Source organism: Falco naumanni, chromosome 9, assembly GCF_017639655.2.
Source record: "Falco naumanni isolate bFalNau1 chromosome 9, bFalNau1.pat, whole genome shotgun sequence".
NCBI lineage: Eukaryota > Metazoa > Chordata > Aves > Falconiformes > Falconidae > Falco > Falco naumanni.
Window position 1 is genome coordinate 8,541,734 of NC_054062.1, and position 19,489 is coordinate 8,561,222.

General features: G+C 50.3%; 1 protein-coding gene across 5 annotated transcripts in view; it reads left to right on the forward strand.

Annotated features, from left to right (window-relative positions):
* The window catches only part of VAV2 (vav guanine nucleotide exchange factor 2), a 148,969-nt gene that overhangs the window by 76,108 nt on the left and 53,372 nt on the right, over nt 1–19,489 (forward strand). The window lies entirely within an intron of this gene.

A 19,489-nucleotide genomic window follows, 5' to 3' on the forward strand; every position in this document is an offset into this window, starting at 1 on the left:
CGTTAGAACTCCGTTTTCAGGGGCATTTTTGAGCCTTTTTGTCCCAAAATGGACAATACTTTCTTAAAATGTTTGTGGCTTCGAAGGAAGCATTGCCGTTTTTTCTGGGTTTTATTGGTCAAACCCAAATATGCTTAACAGTGTCTATCACAGCAGAAAGTCGTTTCTTTTTGTGCTGTCTCACTCCTGGATTTTGAGATGTATGCCAACTCGAGCTTTTCTTTTGAGAATTCCAGTGGTTGCTGCCGTTAAACACGTGCGCTTATTTGCAGCCGGGATTTCCGTAATGGGTGGCTTCTGGCCCCTGTCTCAGCCCCTCGTGAGGCACCTGAGCAGGGTCTCACCCTGACCGTAGCTTTTTTGGGTCTCATGCTACGTACAAGGCTGTGTGCAATGGTGACCTCGCTCGCTTTGCTTGTTAGCTGCGGCAAAGTCGATAAAACTTCAACCTCCACATTCAAATGTGCTCTTGCTGGTCTTACTGCTGGTAAGAAAATGTCAAGAGAGCTAACTAAGAACAAATAGTAGTTTCCTGTTCCCTTCCCTTATTAAAAGTAAATACTTGTCAGACATCTCCGGGAGCTTCACTGGACAAAAAACAGCTTCACTTCTTTTATTGCAAAATATCTCTATTCTGGACAGGAGCTCCAGGGAGGTGTTTTCTGTGAACCTTTTCTGGCCCGCTCATACCTAACGTGATGGCCGTTATTTCTCTAATGGTGGCTCTGATCTCATCCTCAGATTTGCATGAGTGGCCTTCGGGATGCAGTTTTAGGTGTTGCCTTTTATTTATAATGCTGTCTAGAGCTCTGCAGACCTGCCCTTTGGGGACCAGTAATTCCTGTTCCTTTTTTTTTTGCTGGTTTCCCCCCGCCCCGCATCGTAGCCTGCTAGTAAATGCACGCCGTGGCTGCTGGGGACCCTCCGTTCCCTCCTGCGCAGGGTGCCGCCAAGGGCACGCATCCATCTTGCTGCAGAATTGATGACCTTTGTCAACGACGCGCATTCAGAACCGGAGCCCTTAGTTCTGGCTGTGGTCTGTGTTGAAGTGAGCCTGTATTAACGTGGAGATAGAGCCCTTTTTTGTTTTCCTCCCCCTGCACGTCAAAGCTTGACCACAGTGCTGTCCAGCTGCTCTTTGTCTCTAATGTCTGATTAAAGGGCTGGAAGAAAGTGCACGTGGTGGTTAGAGCTACGTTTCCCTTCCTCTGGGTGTATGTGTGATGATATGTGTGTGTTTTTGGCATTTCTTTCCTGTAGCAGGGTTCTTCACAGCCCATGTGCTTTTAACATTGCACGTTGAAATTCCTCGAAGCTTCTGGTGTCTGCGTGTTCCACACTTAGTCGATCTGTTCCTATTAATTTTTAAACACTCGCATTTTAGCAGTAGATAAACAGCTGGTGACGCTTTTGGAGTCGCAGTGTATCATCGGAGGAGCTGATGTAACTCTCCCAGCATTGCACAGCGAGCTGGGGAGGGCGAGAGCTGTGCTGGGGCTGTAGGGTCTGGTTCCCTTGGGGTGCAAGTACTCCCTGTGCGATGCTTCCCACCCATCTCCCGTGGAACCGCGGCTTGCCAGCTGCCAGTTTGCTTTTCCTGCTTTTTTTAAACCACCCTGGTATGCTGCAGATCCTAAGAGCAAAGCTGAGCTCATGGTGGAGAATCCAGCTGGGGAATCTGCCTGAGCATCTTTGACAAAGCTATTTACATTCCTTAAATCATTGACTGAAAACATCGTGCCTGACTCGTTCTTTCCTTTTTTTTTTTTTTTTTTTCCCTTGGAGGCAGCTAAGATCTAATCTGTGATTTATTTTTTACTTTTTTATATCTTTTTTTTTTTACAGCTGTATGGATTTGTTAGGTCTGAAGGGACCCTTAGATCATCTTGTCTCACCCTCTGTACAGTAGTGACCATGGAAATCCATCCAGCTTCCCTTCCGCCCCGTAATTTGTGAGCTGTGACCATGCACACCCCGCTAAGGGAGCCAATATTTTGGAGATCTTTTGCTGCAGTTCTTTTATACGGCAGTTTGCGGTATGCTGCGAGTGATACATGTTTCAGTCACCCACACAGCAGTAAATGTGCCGTCTGCAGAGGCAGAGCAAAGCCTAAATTTAACATACTCTGTCAAATCAAAGCACTTTATGGGTATATTTATCCACCGTTACGATGTGTGAGGAGGAAGGGAGGTAGTTTCTGACTCTCAGAGTCTCTGGAAAACTACCTTGGGGGTTGCTTCTCCACCAGCTCTGCCTTTAAGCAGGTGTAAATAGATCAACTGACATCATGGAATTAAGCCATGGAAAAAACGTGGCTGTAAGCGTCAGAGGTCTTTATCTGATGGCACGGCCGGCGTGTGCGGTGCCATCCTCTCTGGGGCTGCACTGGGCTCTTCTGGAGAGCCCAGCATGGGAACTGGTCTGCGCAGGGGTGCGAGGGTGCTCCACATACAAGTTGTGTTTGAAAACCCCTGCTGATGCTTCTAGTTAATCATGGGTTTGGGGAAGTCTGTGTTTGCTATTTTGAGAGCCTTTCTTCGAGTAACACATCAGAGGAGAACCGAGGGTTATTTCTGCAGTCAGAATACTATTGGTAGGAAACCCTTTCTTATTTCTAAGATAACATTTATTTCTGGAAGGCGTTTCACTAGCAGCTTTTCAGGAGCGTAGCAGAATATATACAAAAATAAAAAAGAATCCTTTTATCTCATTCTGGGGAGGGCAGGGAAGAGGAGGAGGAGCATCCTTGCTGTGCACGGCTGTCTTGGCTCTCCTACTGCATTGCACAATCTTAAGAGTCTTCGTTTGTGTAAGCCACCTAATTGCAAAGAGAGAAGCTCTTGGCAGTATTTGTAAGCCTGGTAGAGCTGTCCTTTCCCAGGTTAGTCTCTTCCTTTTGAAATGGTTCTTGCAGCTCTTGGCAAGTTGGGCAGGAATTGTGCAACAAGGAAGATAAAACCCACCAAAATCAGGAGCATGCCCCTCACTCTGATACTGAACACTGGCCCCTGCTTGTAGCTCTCAGGCTTACAGAGTAAGAATTTAAATGTTAGTAATTTACACACACACACACCCCCCTCAATGGATGCAAACCCATAGAAAAATCACTGACCTGGCATCAGGAGCTGGGTGTTTCTCCTCGCTGCTCTGAACTGCTTGGAGTCACCCTGGTTTGGTTTCAGCACCATGGATGTGAAATGATTTAGGCAGAAAAAAAATCTATGTTTTATGTCAAGAAGGTAGAAGAGAACGGTGTGTTTCTGCTTGCCTTGCTGCTGGTGCTGGGAATGTCAGCCAAGCAGATTTTGTCGTGGAGGTGATACTTCTGCTCACCCCCTGCTGCGCACCCTCCCCGCCTTGGCTCTTCTGAACAACTTGGTTGTGCTTCTAGGGTTGGGAATTTAACACAGTTGTTTTCCCTGCCTGCAGGCAAACCCAGAGGGGACACTTTTGAGACATATCAGAAGCGACTGAGATGTCTGACCGAGGGGTCAGGCCAGCAGCGTGCTGTTGGCACATCGCTCCAGTTCAGGTGTGCAAGGTGGAGGAAAACAGTGGATAGAGACAGGCAGGCACACACGGGAGGGATTTCCCCTTATCATCAAGTGTGGAGCATCTAAAGGTTCAACCGAAGCAGAGCATCCTGCAGCTTTGGATTTATATTTTTTTTCTCTTTCAAGAGCAGTAAATTCCTTCTGATGGCTTTAGCGTGGAATTGGACAGCTCTGCCTTGGAAATACCTGTGCTTGTGATGCCTTTAATTGATTCTCAATAGCCTGGAAAAATTAGGCATTTGTTTCTGATGTGAAATTTTCCGTGCCCTCTGGAAGGAAGGAGGGAGCAATGGGCATGTTCTCCCTCCTGCCTCCGTGAGTGGCATCCTGTATCCCTCCTTCCTTTCCTTAGAGAAACTTTGGAAAGTGGAGATAATAGCAGCCAAATTAGCAATACTGGAGGGCTGAAGTTCATGTGTCTTATTTCCCAGCCTTGCTGGATGCTTGCAGAGCTTCACGGAGTGGTGTAGGTGCTGGGTAAACGATTCCATGTTTGCTTACGTGCCTAAACCCGGATCTGTGAGATTTGTCAGCCTCCTCAAGCTCGGGAGGAAGGGCTGGGTGCTCTCCCTTTAAAACAAGTCGTAACCTGAGTTAGTATTGCCGGAGCCTAGAAAGGGGGAGGTTTGCTTCCTTGTGCCCCACACTTGCACTGCTGTAGCGTGCTGGAGGAGGTCTTTTCAGAGGTTATTAGTCACGTATGAGACTAAGGCCGTGTATTTACCCGTGATCCGAGATGAAGCCGGGGGCTCAATAGCACTGAGAGATGTCACAGCTTGAAGAGCAGTTTTCAGGGTCGCAGAGCAGCCCCTGGTAATGCGATGGGCTTTGGTGCTGAGTCCAAGTGTCGCCAGCGGCTGGAGAATTGATGTTTAACAGGCACGTTAGTGCCAAGCCCAGGCAAGGAGGCTGCTGAGAGCTGGGTGGCTTTGGGGAATTTTGCTTGGAAAGCCAGCTTGTAATAATAATAAACCCCCAAAGTTTACAAGGTGCTTGCCTCCTCTCTGGAGTCCAGCAGAAGATTAGGGCTAACGAAATAAAGTTTATGCTTGCTTTCCTGGGCTTCGCATCCTACCGTTCTCCCCTTTTCCTGAGTGTTTCTGTGTGCAAACACATTACTTTGTGTTTGGAGGTGCCCAGGCAGGGGTGTGCGGGAAGTGGGGAGCCCCCCAGCCCTCTCCTGCATCCGCACCCGGGGATGAACCTGGCAGGCAGCGTCTTCCCGGAGCACGTGGCTTGGGAAGTCGTCGGCTGTTTTCTTCCAGCACACGGAGTTCTTCTGCAGCTTCCTTCTCTTCTGGGCTTTTCCCCACCTTTTTTGAAATGTAAAGCTGTGAAAGTGGAAATGTTTCATCCAGGTGGATGTGTGTCTGCGTGGAAAGCTTGGAGCAGCCCACAGGTCTGTTGACCCAGATGGGATTCTCACTGTGAGCCCAGACTCTCTGTAGCTTTGGGAAAGCAACTTTGCGGGTGATAAAGGTCTCCCATCCCTGCAAACATGCAGTTCCAGCTTACAACAAGTCAAAGCAGCAATTCCCAAGCAAATTCTAAAAGCTGCCTTTTATGGTACACTTGAAGAACTCCTATTGCTTCCTCCTTCTTTTGTATACTTTAGTATTACAGGAATTTCTTTGAGCTTAAGTGAGTTTTCTACCAATTTGTAAAAGGCAGCTAGTCTCAAACAGCTTGTGATGGTTAAGCTGCTGCTCATGCTGCTGCAGAAGGGCTTTATGAAGGGCTTTGCTTCTATGAAGCTCCCTGGGGCAGAGCCTGATGCTTTGCAGGTAGCACAACACCCTGCCCAAGCAGAAACCCCCCCACACCCCCCCCCCCCGGCTGCAATTATAAAGCTGCAAGATGCACCCAGGGCTCAGAGCCTGGGAAATGGATGGAAAAGCTTCTGCTGCCTTCAGGGGCTTGGACTGCATCAGTCTCTGAAATGTTAACCTGCAGGTGACTCGAGCTTGAAGCAGGACCCTGTATTTTTATTCAGTGGGATGGCGAGGCTGGGGTCTGACCCTCCGAGCCCAAAGCCCTCATGTATATGTGTGAGAGGGACGGGGCTGTCGGCGGGGTCTCCTGGTCTGCAGGTGGGCTGTGCGATGGTCCTCTGTATCCGGCTCCTGGCACGGGCATCTCCTGCCTGCGCTACTGCTCTGGGGCTGAGAGGGATTTAAACTTTATTGGAGAAACACATCTGGATGCCGTGGCCGTGCCAGTATTCAGGGGGCTCTGCAAAATGCAAAGAACTGGCTTTTTAACACTTTCTGTTGTGAGTTTGTTGTTTTGGTTTGTTGTTGGTTTTTGTTTTTTATTTATACTGCTGCATTTATTTTTTTTTCTGTAGCAGCTAGAATAAAAACGAAGGAAATAAGCCAAGGAGAATTTTAAGCCCTCTCTCCTCAGTAGGTAAATTACCATTGTGCAAGTGGATTGGTTTCATATGGATGCTTCCAATTTCTCCTGCACATGCAAAATGTTCCTAAACCTCTCTTTTTTGCTCCATATGTTTTTTCCCTGACCGCCTAACTCCATTTCAGAGCAGAGCGGAAACAGGGACTTAAAGTTATGTGAAAATCTGTAACATTTTCTGCTTACATCCAAGGCCTTGATCAAAAGGGATTAAGCTTAATACAGACTTAAGCCAGTTTCTCGGAAGCAGGTTTGGGTATCCGTGTTTTGCATCTGACTAGCTGTTTTTTCCATCTGTTTCAACAAATCCAATCAATACTGGGGGAGGAGGGGATGCTTTTGCCGGAGAGCCTCCGCTTGCGGCATGCTGCACAGAGCTGCCATCCCTCCCTGGGGCTGCAGGAACCCTCTGTGATCCCTTTGGCTGGCAGTCGCTTGGCAGAGCTGATGAGGGGGCGGAGATGATGGTGTGTTTGCCTAGCTTGCAGCTTTTTAATTCAGAGCCCAGTCCAAAGCAAAACTTCAGGTCTGGGGGCGCCTGGCGAAGACCCCGCAGTTGGTGCGCAGTGAGCAGAGCCACGTGCCTGTCTCATCTCCTACCACCGCGAATTATCGTGCTGCTTGTCTTCCGTGCTCTGCCTGCGCTGAGCAAGGCTTGCAGCTAGGCTGCAAATAGTCCTGCTAGGAACCGCCACCTCTGACAGGGGCTTTACCCCCGAGGAAAGCTTGAGTGGCTCTTTTTGAGTCACAAGGTGAGGGGTTTTGCTTAGTGCATGGCTTTGGGCATCATGAGTTAGGGATTTGTGTCCTTAAACAGGAGGAGGTAGTGGAGCAGGTGACCTACAAGCTATGGGGGAAACTTAACTCGAAACTGCCTGGACTCGATGTTCAGCAGGTGCCACTGGTTTGTGGCCAAAGTTCAGCCCGTCTTGGTCTTCCCCGTGGCGTAAAGGAAGCACGTCTCTGCCTGGAGCTGCTTTTTGTAGTGTGATGGCTTGGCCAGCCTACCATTTCTGATACTTGCGTCAGTGCTTTGGAGTCAAGAGTTGGCTGCAGGACCCTTTTCCCTGAATTTTCCTGATAATTATATCCGTGTATGGCGCAGACGTGATAATTGTAACCACCCTGCCTGGCACAAAGTAGGCTCCGAGCCCTGGGGGCAAGACGGAGATGCTTTTCTGGCACTTCCAAAGCCTGCAGCGGTCCAGAGCAGCAGGGCCCAGGGTCTGGAGCACCTGGAAAATGCAAAAGCAGGATGAATGCTGCTATCAGCTGGTGACATCCCTCCCTCCCCTGCATGGAAATGATTCTGCTGGTGTTTTCTTCCCCATGCTCAAATACCTTGGCACAATGCGTCTTTGTGGCAGCTCGGTCCCACGTGACGGCACGAGGCAATGCAAGCTGAACTCTGCCGGCAACGCTGCGTGCCCCAATTAGCTGCTGCGGTCAGGGCTTTGCAGACCGCCTGTGTAAATCTATTTACCAGTGTTTTAAGCTAATTAGTGTTTAAGCGTTTGGGGTTTTTTTTGCCTTCTTCCTCTGTTCCTGCCTCTCTTCAAGCATGAAGGGCCAAGAGCCCAGCACGTGTAAGTCAGCACAGCTTGGTGGCTTTCAGCAGGGACTCCATCAGCTTGCACAAGCTGAGGTCAGAGCTGTTAGCACCCACATCCTCCTACATGTTTCACGTCTTCCCACGCTTGAGCTAATTCCTTCAAAATTTTCCTACCTGATTGTCACTTCTCCCCAAAGAAGGCAGCAGGGAGAAAAAAAAAATCCATTTAGCAGCGGATTCCTTGCAAAGTGCTGTAAACCTGCCGTACAGGCTGGCTGGGTGGCGGATGCCTGCTTTGCATAGCAGGAGGGCGTTTCGTGGCCTCTGAGCAGCTAGGCTTACACAAGGATCCTTTTTCTGGAAAAAGCAGGAAGGTTTTTAGATGAGAGGAGTGAGTAAACTGTGGGAAAAGCAGCGATGGCTCAAACTGGCACTTGAGGCTGGACTTGGGACTTGGATGAGCTCCCTGGGTTTGCTTTTAGGCACTTTTTTTTTTTTTTTTAGAAGTGTAACTGCATTTCTCCCCACTGTTTTGGTGGGGCTACAAATATGATGCAGGATAGTATAGCTGTGCTTTCTGAATGCTGCTTTCTGTGGATCCCAAACTGGGCAGAGCCGCTGTTTCATTTGGGCACCTTGTTATTGCTCAGTGATAACTGTGTGACCGTAACATTACAGGAATGCTACAGGAGCGTAATCTGGCGTCCCAAGGTCAGCCCCCACCACTGACATCCACAGAGCTGTCCTGGAATCCAGGGTGGGAGGCTGCGTGTGTTGGGAGTATTAGTCATGTTGACTGTGCACTTGGGAGAAGGGCTGTCCTGGCCTTGTGCGCCCCACACACACCCAGCCAGCAGCGTTTTTTCCCCCTTTCTTTAAAGACTGATTGATTCCTCTTAGGTGCTCTTGGGGTAAGCTAATAGCAGAGCCCCCCAGTCGATGTGCCTTTGCTTTGGGGGAAGGGGAGCATGTGGCCATGCCCAGCACCCTGCCTCCCCACCGTGCTCCATCTTCTGCTGCTCCGCTCTTGGCGTGTTTCCAGGTTCATTGGGGAGTCACTGCGATGTTAACTGGGGGCAAAGGGAAGGAGCCAGCTTGGTCAGACAGAGGGGAGAGCCGTAATGGGGGGGTGAGGAGCCCCGGCGTGTGCTGGTGCTGTGCCGGAGCCGATGGAGCTGTCCCAGCCGGCTGGGAAGGTTCACTCGATGGCTGTGCACTTACCTGAGTGTCTGCGCCAGGGACCTGAACCAAACTCCTGCTTTAGCCAGTTTGTTTGTGTTCTTTCCCCCTCCACCTCTAATTTCCAGGAAAGCACAGTTCCCTGGCTTCATTACCTTTGCTTCCCGAAGGGCACACTTTCAGAGCCAGCTTTTGCAATGGTTACAAAGCTACACAAATGATGCCTCTCCAGTTACGTGCCACATTTTTTCTAAAGAGCCAGTTTTTTAATACCTTTGGTCTGGCGGAAAGCAGCCAGCTCTCAGCTCGGACTCCCTGTGCTCAGGCATTTCTGGGAATCCTCCTTGTTTCTGGGCATCTGTCAGGAGGATGCTGAAATCCCAGCTGCAATAAAAAGGAAGCTCTCCACTGGCTCCCTTTGCCCAAATATATTCAGTTATTGCTCTAAGCAGAGGCAAAAGTTGTCTGACATGTGCTTCACAGGTCAGCAAAGCCAGTATATGCTGGGACACAAAGGGATTGCATGAGAAACGAGGAGTTATCGTGCTGGGCAAAGCTGGGGACGGGGCGCAGCACCCCCAGACAGTGGTGGCACCTTGGAACCCCAGGAGGACGAGGGGAAGTACTTCCAGAGGGAGAGAAATGGCAGGACAGCTCTCCAGAACGCCCCGAGAGTCACAGAAATGTGCAAGCAGGTGAATAAAACCAACATCTCCAGATCAACAGGTGCAAACACATTGCATCCTTCTCCTCCACCTTCTGAAACCTAAGGCAGGGCAATTCCTCTGTTAAAATTGCTTTTGGCTGGATCTCCTGTGGTCTGACCCGTAGGGGGGTTTGATTGCCATCTCTGACAGCTGAGGATCGTGCTTTCTGCCTTTCGTACGTGGTGTGCCGTGGAGCATCCAGCCAGCCGGGTCGGTGTTTAATCACCCGTCCCCCGATCCTTGGTTTCAGTTTCATGCGCCGCTGCACACCACCGCTGAAATAGTTTAGCTTAATGTTTAATTAATGCTGTTCCATATCATGCAGAAATGTGAGATTGGCTGGTGTTACCTTAAACCCCACGGTTGTGGCACAGGCTAATGACTCATTTCCAAATCAGCGTTCGGAGGTGCTAACAAGCTTTTCCCATAAATAGTTTTTGGGTATCAAGGCTTTTCATTTTCCTTCCTTTCTTATGCCAGTGCTTAACAGTTATCTTATTTCCCGTTATTTGCAAGTTCTGTGGAAATTGATGGGGCCAAGCTGAGACGGGGAAAGCATGGAGGTGCAGGAAGGTGTTCTGTGGGGGGAGGAGGAGGTGTGCATGACCGCTCACCCCTGCACCTCCTGCCGAGCAGTTGATTTTTTTCCTGTTTAGAAGCCATGCTGGGTGTTGGAGGGCTGGATGTGCACAGCAGTTCCCAAAGGTCCTGAGGACTCTTTCATAAATCTGTTGCCATGGGCAAGCTCATCGTTCCACCCATCCTTAGCCAGGACCTTGGCAACAGGACCAGGTCTTGCTCAGTCCCAGTGCTGAATGCATAAAGATGGAATTTCAGTGTCTCCTGGTTTCTTCTCCTGCCTGGCAGAGGTGTTTGCAGAGGCAGCGTCTCTCTGAGCCCCTGTATGGGGTAGGCTTGTCCTTGCCCGGAGCAGGGAGCAGGGGACAGCTGTCCCCCAGTGGGAGGGAAGCATGTGGCGGGCGGCTGGGCTGGGTTTGCAGCAGGCACAGCTCATCGTTGCCCCGTGAATCCCCGCTGTTTACAGGAAACTAGTTGCTTCATTTCACCCAGAGCTTCCTCTGGTGCGTGCCTTTGTCTTGCTTTCGTGCCTCCAAGCCCGGGGTGTCCGTGTCATGCAGCGTGGTGCACCAACTGCGCTGTTGACTTTGCCCCCAACTAGTGGCTTTGCTGAATGTAGCCCTCACCATCCTCCCACCCTGTGCCCTGAACTCTTACCAGCACCCATGGGTGCTTGCTGAGCTCTCCCTAAGGGCTGAGCTTGCTGCTGTGAGTGTTTCATGGCCATCAAACGAAATCTCTGCTCCCAGGATCGGCTGGAGGCACAGCAGCAGGTGCTTTCTCAGTTTGTGTCTGTGGGCTTCGGTGTTAGCTCACTTGAGAAACTGCTTGGGTTCCCTCCACCTCCCTGGGCTTTTAGAGTCCCATCAAAGTCAGCTCCTCGCTCTAGTCATTGCCAGGCTATCAGATAGTGATAGTAAAAGTAACCGAACGCGACAGCAGCTCAGCATCTGTGTCGGAGGACAGAGGCCATAAAGTAGCAGAATAAGTATTTATGGCTGTTGTATTAAAGGAACTCAGCAGCATAAAGAAAGCACTATAGTTTCAGGGTGTTAATTTCTGTGCTTGGGAGTCATGGGCAGCGTGGGAGCGGGGCAGCGGGACGGCGATCGGGCTTGTTGGCAGCTCTCGGTGCTGCTGCGAGTCGCCTTGCTTTGCTTCTGCCCTCTCTTGCCTTTTCATCATCTCCATCTCCTGGGGAGGCGAGGGATCCTGCTCTGCCTTGGTCCTGGCTAAGTGTGTTTGCTGTGGGATGGGGACATCTGTTACACAGGGGACGGAGGAGCACAGATACCTCCTTAAGCACAGACTTTGAGGCTTAGGGTCCCCAAAGGGACATGTGACGATCTTCCCCCCGATACTCAGCTGCTCTGGAATAGAAGACATTGGTGTCTTAAATATGGGAGGGAGAGCGTGTGCATCTGGGAAGCTTACGATGGTGCGATACAGTGCAAAGCTTTTCTACCAGTAGCTATAAATCCACAGAAGTTACTCTTTTTCTCCTCCTTGTCAGGGGACATTGCTGGTTTCACAATGACTGCCCGCTGTTGTAAGGTGACATGGTAGTAGATGTTATGCCAGCCCCAGAGAGCTCAAAATAAATGTGTTTAAATGGTACAAGTCCTCTTCCCACTGGAAATGAGCAGAGGCTTTGCCAGTGACTTAATATTTGCACCCCTAACCCATCATGTGGCCAAATCATGGGTTTAATGCAAAATAATGCTGGGTTTAGTGCAGAATGACACTGGGTTTAATAACCTTGTTTTAAAAAGACCAGCCAAACACACAGAATTTGATGGCAGCGGTGCTTAGAGCAGCACATTACAGCTAATGGGATTCACGGCGCAGCGGTGCTCTGGATGCGGAGAAGCTGCCCGGAGCCCTGGGATCAGGCAGAGTCCAGGCTGTAAATCAGCAGCTGGCAGGAGTGGGGGGGATTTTACAGCGGTAAGGGTCAGGTCCAGAAACAACTTTTCCTTTCTCTTCCCAGGGTCCTGTTCCTCTCCTCTTTTCTAATACAGTTTATCATCTGGGATTATCTGGGGATGGAGCTTGCTCCCTGGAGAGTTGCTGGCAGTGCCAGAGGCACCACGGGGAGGGCAGGAGCCAGAAGAAAAATCTGCTTCTCCCCTTTGCTCCCTCTCTGCTCCCTTGAGGATTTTCTCCCTCCTTTTGGGGATGACCATGCTGCCTCAGAGCAGTTTTGCCTGACTCCTCCTGCAGGAGCTTTGGGCTTCCATTGCATTTGCAGTTACAGCAGGTGATGCTGCCCAGCACTAGTGGGGTGGCACTTGCAGGGGGTACGGGGCTCAGTACCGGGGCTGTGGGGTGCAGAGCTGTGGGCATGGAAAATGCTTCTGGTGCCCAAATGCTGTGTGGATGGCTGGGCTGGCAGGGAATGCGTTTTAGACCTTTTTTGTCAGGTCTGTAAAAAATGCTTATATGGACTCCAGCTTTCCTTAGGTAAAGGCTGCTCTGAAGGCAGCCTTGCTGGGGAGTCACTCCCTCCCCAGCTGCTTGGGAATTTTGGAAGTGCTGGGGAATATTGGAAATGACGCAGAACTTTGATGCATGTTCCTCATGCTTTCTCAGAGGAGCTTTTGGTTTCGGTAAAGATGCTTTTGCCTGGCGAGGGCATCTCTTGATGATGGGCCCTCTGTAGAGGGCTTATCATTATTTTGAGAGGTGTAATCGCTTGTCCCTGTAGCGCAGGAGTAACCGTAATGCAGCCTGACACGGGCGCTCTGAACTGTGGCTAAGGTGTCTCGGGGACAATCTGTGTCAGATGTTCACTTGAGGTTCTTTTAACCCTTTGCTGCTCCTGTGACCGAGGATCCCTTTAGAAAAGGAAGGTGCCTGTACATCCAGCCTTCCTTGCTGAATTGCAGAAGCAAAATCCAGCTGGTACCTGGTTTTCCTGCTTCCAGTTTGCAGGCTGGAGTCCAGCCCAGCCGCCCAGCTCCGATGAAGTATGGTGATCATAGCATCCTGGGCCAGCTCTCCACCAAACCCATGTACTGGCTTTAGGATGGTATTTACCATGTCCCTGAGAATAGCACTTAAGGCTGTGAGGCCAAGGGAGCAGCAAGCCCAGAGGGGTGCTGAAAGCTGAGCGGTTCTGTTGTTCCCCAGAACTGGGGAATGCTGTGGCGAATGGGTTTTGGTCTACACTGCTGGTTCTTCTGCCTCCCGTGGTTTGATGGGTGCTGTAAAGCTCACGCGCAGCTCCGTAGCCATGTCACAAGTTGTTGCCAATATTCTAATAAATCAAAAGGCAGCGGCAGTCAGGGATCCTTGGGATGGGTATTTGTTGGAGGAGGGAAGAGGCTTTACCACACCTCCTTCACTGCGTTCCCTATCTGTTGCATGGTCCTTGTAGTGAAGCACAGGGTGAGAAGCCTGGACACACCGTCATGGGAGAACTTCCCTGGCTTTGATTTAAAATCCTTATCAAATATGTATCAGCTGAAATCCTCTCAGCTGGCACCTCTCCAAATGCGGCATGCCACCAAGCGCCACGCTTCCCTGGCACGCTGCCTTTCCGCCTGGCACGAGTGGGAATGGGAGGTCAAAGCCTCTCCAAGTGGAGAGGAGCCGCGCGGGAAACGATTCAGACAGGCACTGGAGAGGCTCAGATCACTTGTCCAGATGGATTATTATTTAATCGTCTCGTCCTCAGAAGCCAGGTGGGTGGATGAGGTCCAGCTGAGAGGAGAGAGCCCTGGGTGTAGGAAAATAAAACTGTTTTGATCCCTTAATGGGTCTCTGCCTGCCCTTGGCATCCGAAGAAAATAATGCACCGCGTCTGATTTCCTCCTGCCTGGCCAGGGGCTGCCGCGCTCCCGCTGCAGCCACATACAGTGATGCTCCTCCCTGGTACTGGGTTGTATCAGGAGATGTTGATTTAAGGAACTCCCAGCAGCATCAGTGGGATGCGCAAGTGGCAGCATCCTCGGCTGGACTGCGTGGCGCCTGGGGAGCGGGCTGAAGGCAGCTGTAGGTTTAATGTTTGCTGTGCTCGCTGCGCATGTGCTGTAAGGTCTCGCAGGTTTATACACCAGGCAGTAGCACACGTGGAGCACAAAGAAGTGATCCAGAGCGAGCAGGTTGTGTTTGGTGTTGGCTCTCCCACTCGGGGCTTGTGCTGACTTCCCAGGGCTGGTGTAGCCGAGGCACAAATCATGGGAGAGGAACATGCAAACAGAGGAGATGGGAGGCTGGAGACGGCTGGTGACACTTGGGTTTGCAAATACCAGACCCTGGTTTTGCACGTCCCAGTGTGTGGGTGTGCAACTGGGTGGAAGGCACTGGGGTGGGCAGGGATGCTCCTCAGCAGATGGAGAAGAGCAAACACGAGCTGCCCAGCCACCTCACTGGCCGCTGCCACGGGCACCAGCGCAATGGAAGGACAAAGTACAGGGTTCTCCAGTACCCCAAACTGGGGGCAGCTGGGTCAAAGTCTGCTTGCTCTCACGGCTGCTTTTATTTTAGCAGCCTTGTCCCTGGGACCCCTCACATCAGTGTTTTTGCTGTTGAATGCTATTGTCCAACTCAGAAATACTTTATCCAGCTTGTCTCTGAATTTGGGGTCCAGTCTCGACCCACATGGAGGCTGGGGATGTTTGACCTGACAATTTCTTTCACCCTTCATGAGTTCAGGGGAAAACCAGAACATTACTCTGTGTAATTTCAGGCTCTAAAACCACCTCTCCTTCAGCAGGCTGTGTGCGGAGGTGGCAGCATCGACGTCTCTGCCCAGATTTCCCACTGCTGTGCAGAGCTCCTGGTTTGCTTAGAAGCCAATACTGGCTTGTTCTGGGAATGGGTGTCCCTGCGGGGGCTCAGCACGTGCTGGAGCCTGGATGTAGCCCCTGCAGCTCGCTGGGGCTCTGCAGCCACGCTCGGGGCGCAGGGAGCCGGGGAATTCCTCGTAGGCAAAGTGTTCCCCAGCCCAGCTGGCTCAGTTTGTTTTTTCAAATAAGGAGAGAGTTTATTTGAGAGTTTTCTAGATGCGCAGATACCATCAGCAATAAACAATGCTGGAGGAAACAGAAGAGCAGTAAGCATAATAATTTATCTTTTGTTTTGCTTTAGTTTATTTTTTAATCTGTAGTTCCCGAAAGAAAGTGTTGGTAATAAGGAAGGAGAAAAGTGGTTAATTTCTTATGGTGGTGGTGTGGTTTTGTTTTTTCTTTTCAAAAATCTCATTTCTTTACTTAGGCTTCTTGCAAAGTGACCAGTGAATGTAAGAAAACCAGTTTGAAACTTGATTTTTCTTCCCTGGCCACACCCCACCCCACCCCCACCCTTTTTTTTTTTTCTATTTTTTTTTTTTCTTTCTGACTTCCTCATGACATGCACAACTCGGCGGCTTTTCAAATTAGGGTCTCCACCGAGCCGTGTGATGCTCAGCCTCTGAAATCATGCGCATGGCCCTCGTGCTCTGTTCCTGGTTCCGTTGGTTCACAGCAATGATCTCATTCTGTGCGGGGCGCTGGTTGGTAAATGATCAGCTGGGTGTTTGGATTTAGCCCACGTCTAAAAATACAAGGCAAACTGGAACGTCAGGAATGTGAAGGGCATCCCTCACCTTTCACGGTGAAACCACCAGAAATTTCCCACTAACCCTTTGCAGGTCGACTGTAGGGAAAGTTTATCTGTACATCACCTGCACTGCAAACCTTTGCAGCTCTGCATCTGGCATCTCATTTAGCTATAGCTTTTGTGGTACGGTAATGTTTGCATACTGAATGCAGGTTTTTGGGAGGAAATTACATTGAGAAATGGCTGGAGAAGTAATAATAATCTACATAAGCCCCTGTTGTTTAAGCCTACAGCCCTCCTTCTCCCGGAAGATGAACACACAGATGAAAGTGTTGTGTTCCCAAGGAGCGTGTTCAAATGACTTCGGTAACGCTGTCGTCTGCCAGTGCTGAGCAGGGTGCTTTCCCCTGGGACATCGGGTGCTTTCCCCTGGGACATCGGGTGCTTTCCCCCGGGACATCGCTGCCTTGGGATGGGGCAGCAGAGCCCCCAGTGCCGCCCCACCAACTGACCCGGGGCACTGGCTCTGGGCGTGATGTCATTTTGGTCATCGTAGCCTTTCCCAGTGTGGTCCAAGGGACCAGCACGTCTGGATGCTATTGCTCCCAGTATGCTCCAGGAGCACTTCCAGGATGCAGGAGCCTTGCTTCTGCTGGATTCCCAGTTTCGAGCAGCAGGTTAATTTTAAGAGGGGAAACCCAAAGATCTGAGTGTATGAAATAATCAGCATAAATCTGAAGGGAACAGATACCCCACAGCAAGAAATCTTTTTTGGTTATACCGTCTGCCTTGGGGAAACAAAGCCTCTGCAATTCCAGGCAGCCAGAAAGGAAAAGGGAGGTATAAATAACCAGTGAACTATAATTCCACTTAGTGTCATAGCTGCATTAGTTGTGATATGTCCTGGTATTGCAGGAGGAACAAAAAGCCTGAGGTTTGGTCGGGGACCCCTCGTGCCAGCGGCCGTGTGGGTGCGTAGCGAGGCGGATCTTGGGGACGGGAGCTGGGAGCGGCAGGAAATATCACTGAATTTCTCTGCAAATAAGAAGCTGCTTTACAGGGAAAATGAGACACAGTTTAGCCAAACACTTTAGGATTGACTTACTTTTAAGAATGTTGTTTAATCCTGTTGAAATTGAGAGGATTACTTATTCTTAAGCGCATGCTTAAGCATTTCCCTGGCTAGGGGCTGGCAGGCTGGAGCGCGGGAGCTGTAAGAGGAGCTGGGGTTGCACTTGGCTTTTCTTGCTCTTGGCTGCTGCCTTGGCGGGAGCTGTTGTTGGAAAAACACTGGCTGATATGGGGACAGTTACTGTTCAGCCTTGCTTTTGGAGGTGCCAAGCTTTGTGGAGGTTCTTTGTACCTGGTCCCTCAAAGTGGGTCGCTTTGCTTTATGTACCTGAGCATCAATTTGGGAGCCTAAGCGTAAGCAAGCATGTCTGCGCATGCTGGCTCATCGCTGGAACCAGGTCCCGGGCTTTGATGTGCCAGGATGTTCAGCGCTTGGGGCTTTTCATAAAAGAACAAAGCAAAAATTGTTGGTGTAGAGAACAGTGAGCTTTTTCTCTTAAATTTCCCTGGAAGTCAAACCCTGTGGTATAGCTGTCTGACTCATAAACTGATTTTTCACTTGAGAAGTCTAATAATAAACTGCAGAAGAGACTCATTCAATCAGTCTAGGACTTCCCTTTGCCTATTTTAAGCCTGGTGGAGTGGGACTGGGGGTGCCGGTGGGCTTTCCAGCTCTGCGCCCTCTTTGGGCTCGGCTTTTGCAGGTACCGTTTGCCGGCAGCGATGCTCTGAGCCTTGGTGAGCCCTGGCGCCTTTCATGGATGCTGATGAACTCAGCCCCAACTCCTCTCCCGAACTGGGGAGAATTTTAGAGGTGGGAGACTGTGGCTCAGAGAGATTTAATAACATGTCCAGAGCAGTGCTTTAGGTTGCTGACATTTTGGGCAGTAAGACCTGATTTCTTTGACTCCGGTTATGTTTTAACCTGCTTTCTCCTGTTGCTGTTCCTGTCATTTCTGAAGGCAAAGCCACCTTTATTTGAAAATGCAGACTGATAAGACAGCATGCGCTTCCAGAGCGCTGGGGGGGACATGGTTTGCATGGAGCTCACAGGCAGGGCTGCCTTCTCCTTCCAAAGGGGCTGAGCTCCGGTTTCTCCAAAGCAGGTTTGCTCACTGAATCATGACATGACCAGAAGCCGTGTCTTGGCTTGATGTTTCTCAAAGCCAGAGCAGAGGAGAGAGCGGCCAGAGGTAGGGGTGTGAGAGGGACGTGGAGAGCCAGGCTTGCTTAACACCTTCCCAAAATGGAGCTGGGAATGTCGCCGGCTGGCACTGGGAGCTGGCTGGCAGGACAGTGTGTGGCTGAAGCACCTTTTCCAGAAGCAGCCAACCTTTCTCTGTGTTGCTTTTTTTGGTAGGTTACAGTAAAAGGAACTTCATTGCATTTACGTTCGCGGCACTGCATTTCTGCTTGAGAAAGTTTACAGTTTCTTTTCTAGTTGCGCAGTAATTATGGTTTGTGATCAGTGGTCCAGGGCATCTGTGTAAAACCAGGCGTGCAGGGGGGGCGGTCTGGTAGCCATCCACATGGACTCCCAAGAATGAGAAATAGGCCAAAATATGCTTGTGACAGCAGTAGCAAAAGTAATGCTTTGCCTTTATCCCCATCCTCTGTTCGAAATGTCAGGGGCAACACCTTAAAAAAAAAAAAATAAAGTGGAAGAATGCTTTGGTAAAGGCTTCTTTTGCTAGAAGCATTGCACGGGGGCATTGCCAAGGTGCGAGGAGAATTCCCTCTTGCTCTGGATCTCCTTGCTGCATAGCATTTATGTGACACTTTATACCAGGGAGAAACTTGGCCAAATTTTGATATTCTCAGAGTCTCTCTGGTCTTCTTGAATAATTCAGCATCTCTGTTCTCCATGTGAAAGTCAAGCGCAACTGTGGCCGCTCCCTTGTTCCTTGTTGCTGCCGCACCTTTGGGTCCATGCGTGGGGCACCGGCGGCCCATGGCCAGGCTAGAGTTCCTGGCAGTGGTAAAAGAAAAGAAAAATGAGAGGGATGAAGGTTGCAGAAGTAGGGAGGAGAAGACGGGGTTTGGAGCAGGAGGAGCTCAGGCTCCAGCGCAGTCCCGAGGAGCTGCGTGTGTGCATCCCCCCAAACAAGCCTGGTGCTGGCATGCCTCTTGCAGCGAGGTTTTGCATGAGGATCCACGTCCTGACTCTGATGTTTTGCAATAACAATGTGGGAGGGAGGGAAGCTTCAAGGACCAACAGTAGTCCCAGGAGAGAAGTCAGGCACTCGCTCTCTTAGGGCACGTGCTCCCCTGGGTGACGGATGCGAAGGTGGCTTAGCAAACCAGGGAAGCATCCCTCAGCACAGGGGCACACGGTCCCTAAGGAAAGCAGCACTAAAGGGTGCCTCATGGCTGGGTTGGGTGCAGCAGCAGCCCCCATAGTGTTGGGGTTGCGTGCCTGGAGGAGAGCCCGGGGCTCGGGGCCCTGGGCAGCAGGAACCGCTCAAGATGCCCTTTATCTGTGTCCTGGATGCAGGCATCTCTATTCATTCCAGTGGATGGGAAGCCAGTCCAAAAATAATACGTTTGTTTTCTCAATCTAGCTTTGAAATGATGAATATGAGAAAGAGTAAAACATGGTTTATATCTATAAGGGACTAAAACAATTCTTTGTTTGTCTTCATTGAAAATTCTGCTTAGCGATTAAAACTTCCTTCAAAAAGGAGAGGTTTTGGAAAAAGCTCGTGGCTTTACTGTTCCTAATTGTGATGCTGGTGAAAATATTTCACTGTTGAATGACTGCTGGGGGTTTTCCACTGGAAAAGGGCGATGGTCTGCACTCGTCTCTGACAAATTGGTGATGCATCTTTATTGAAATGCAAGAAGTCAAAACCATCCGGTCATGGCGAGTTTGCCTCAATAAGATCATCTT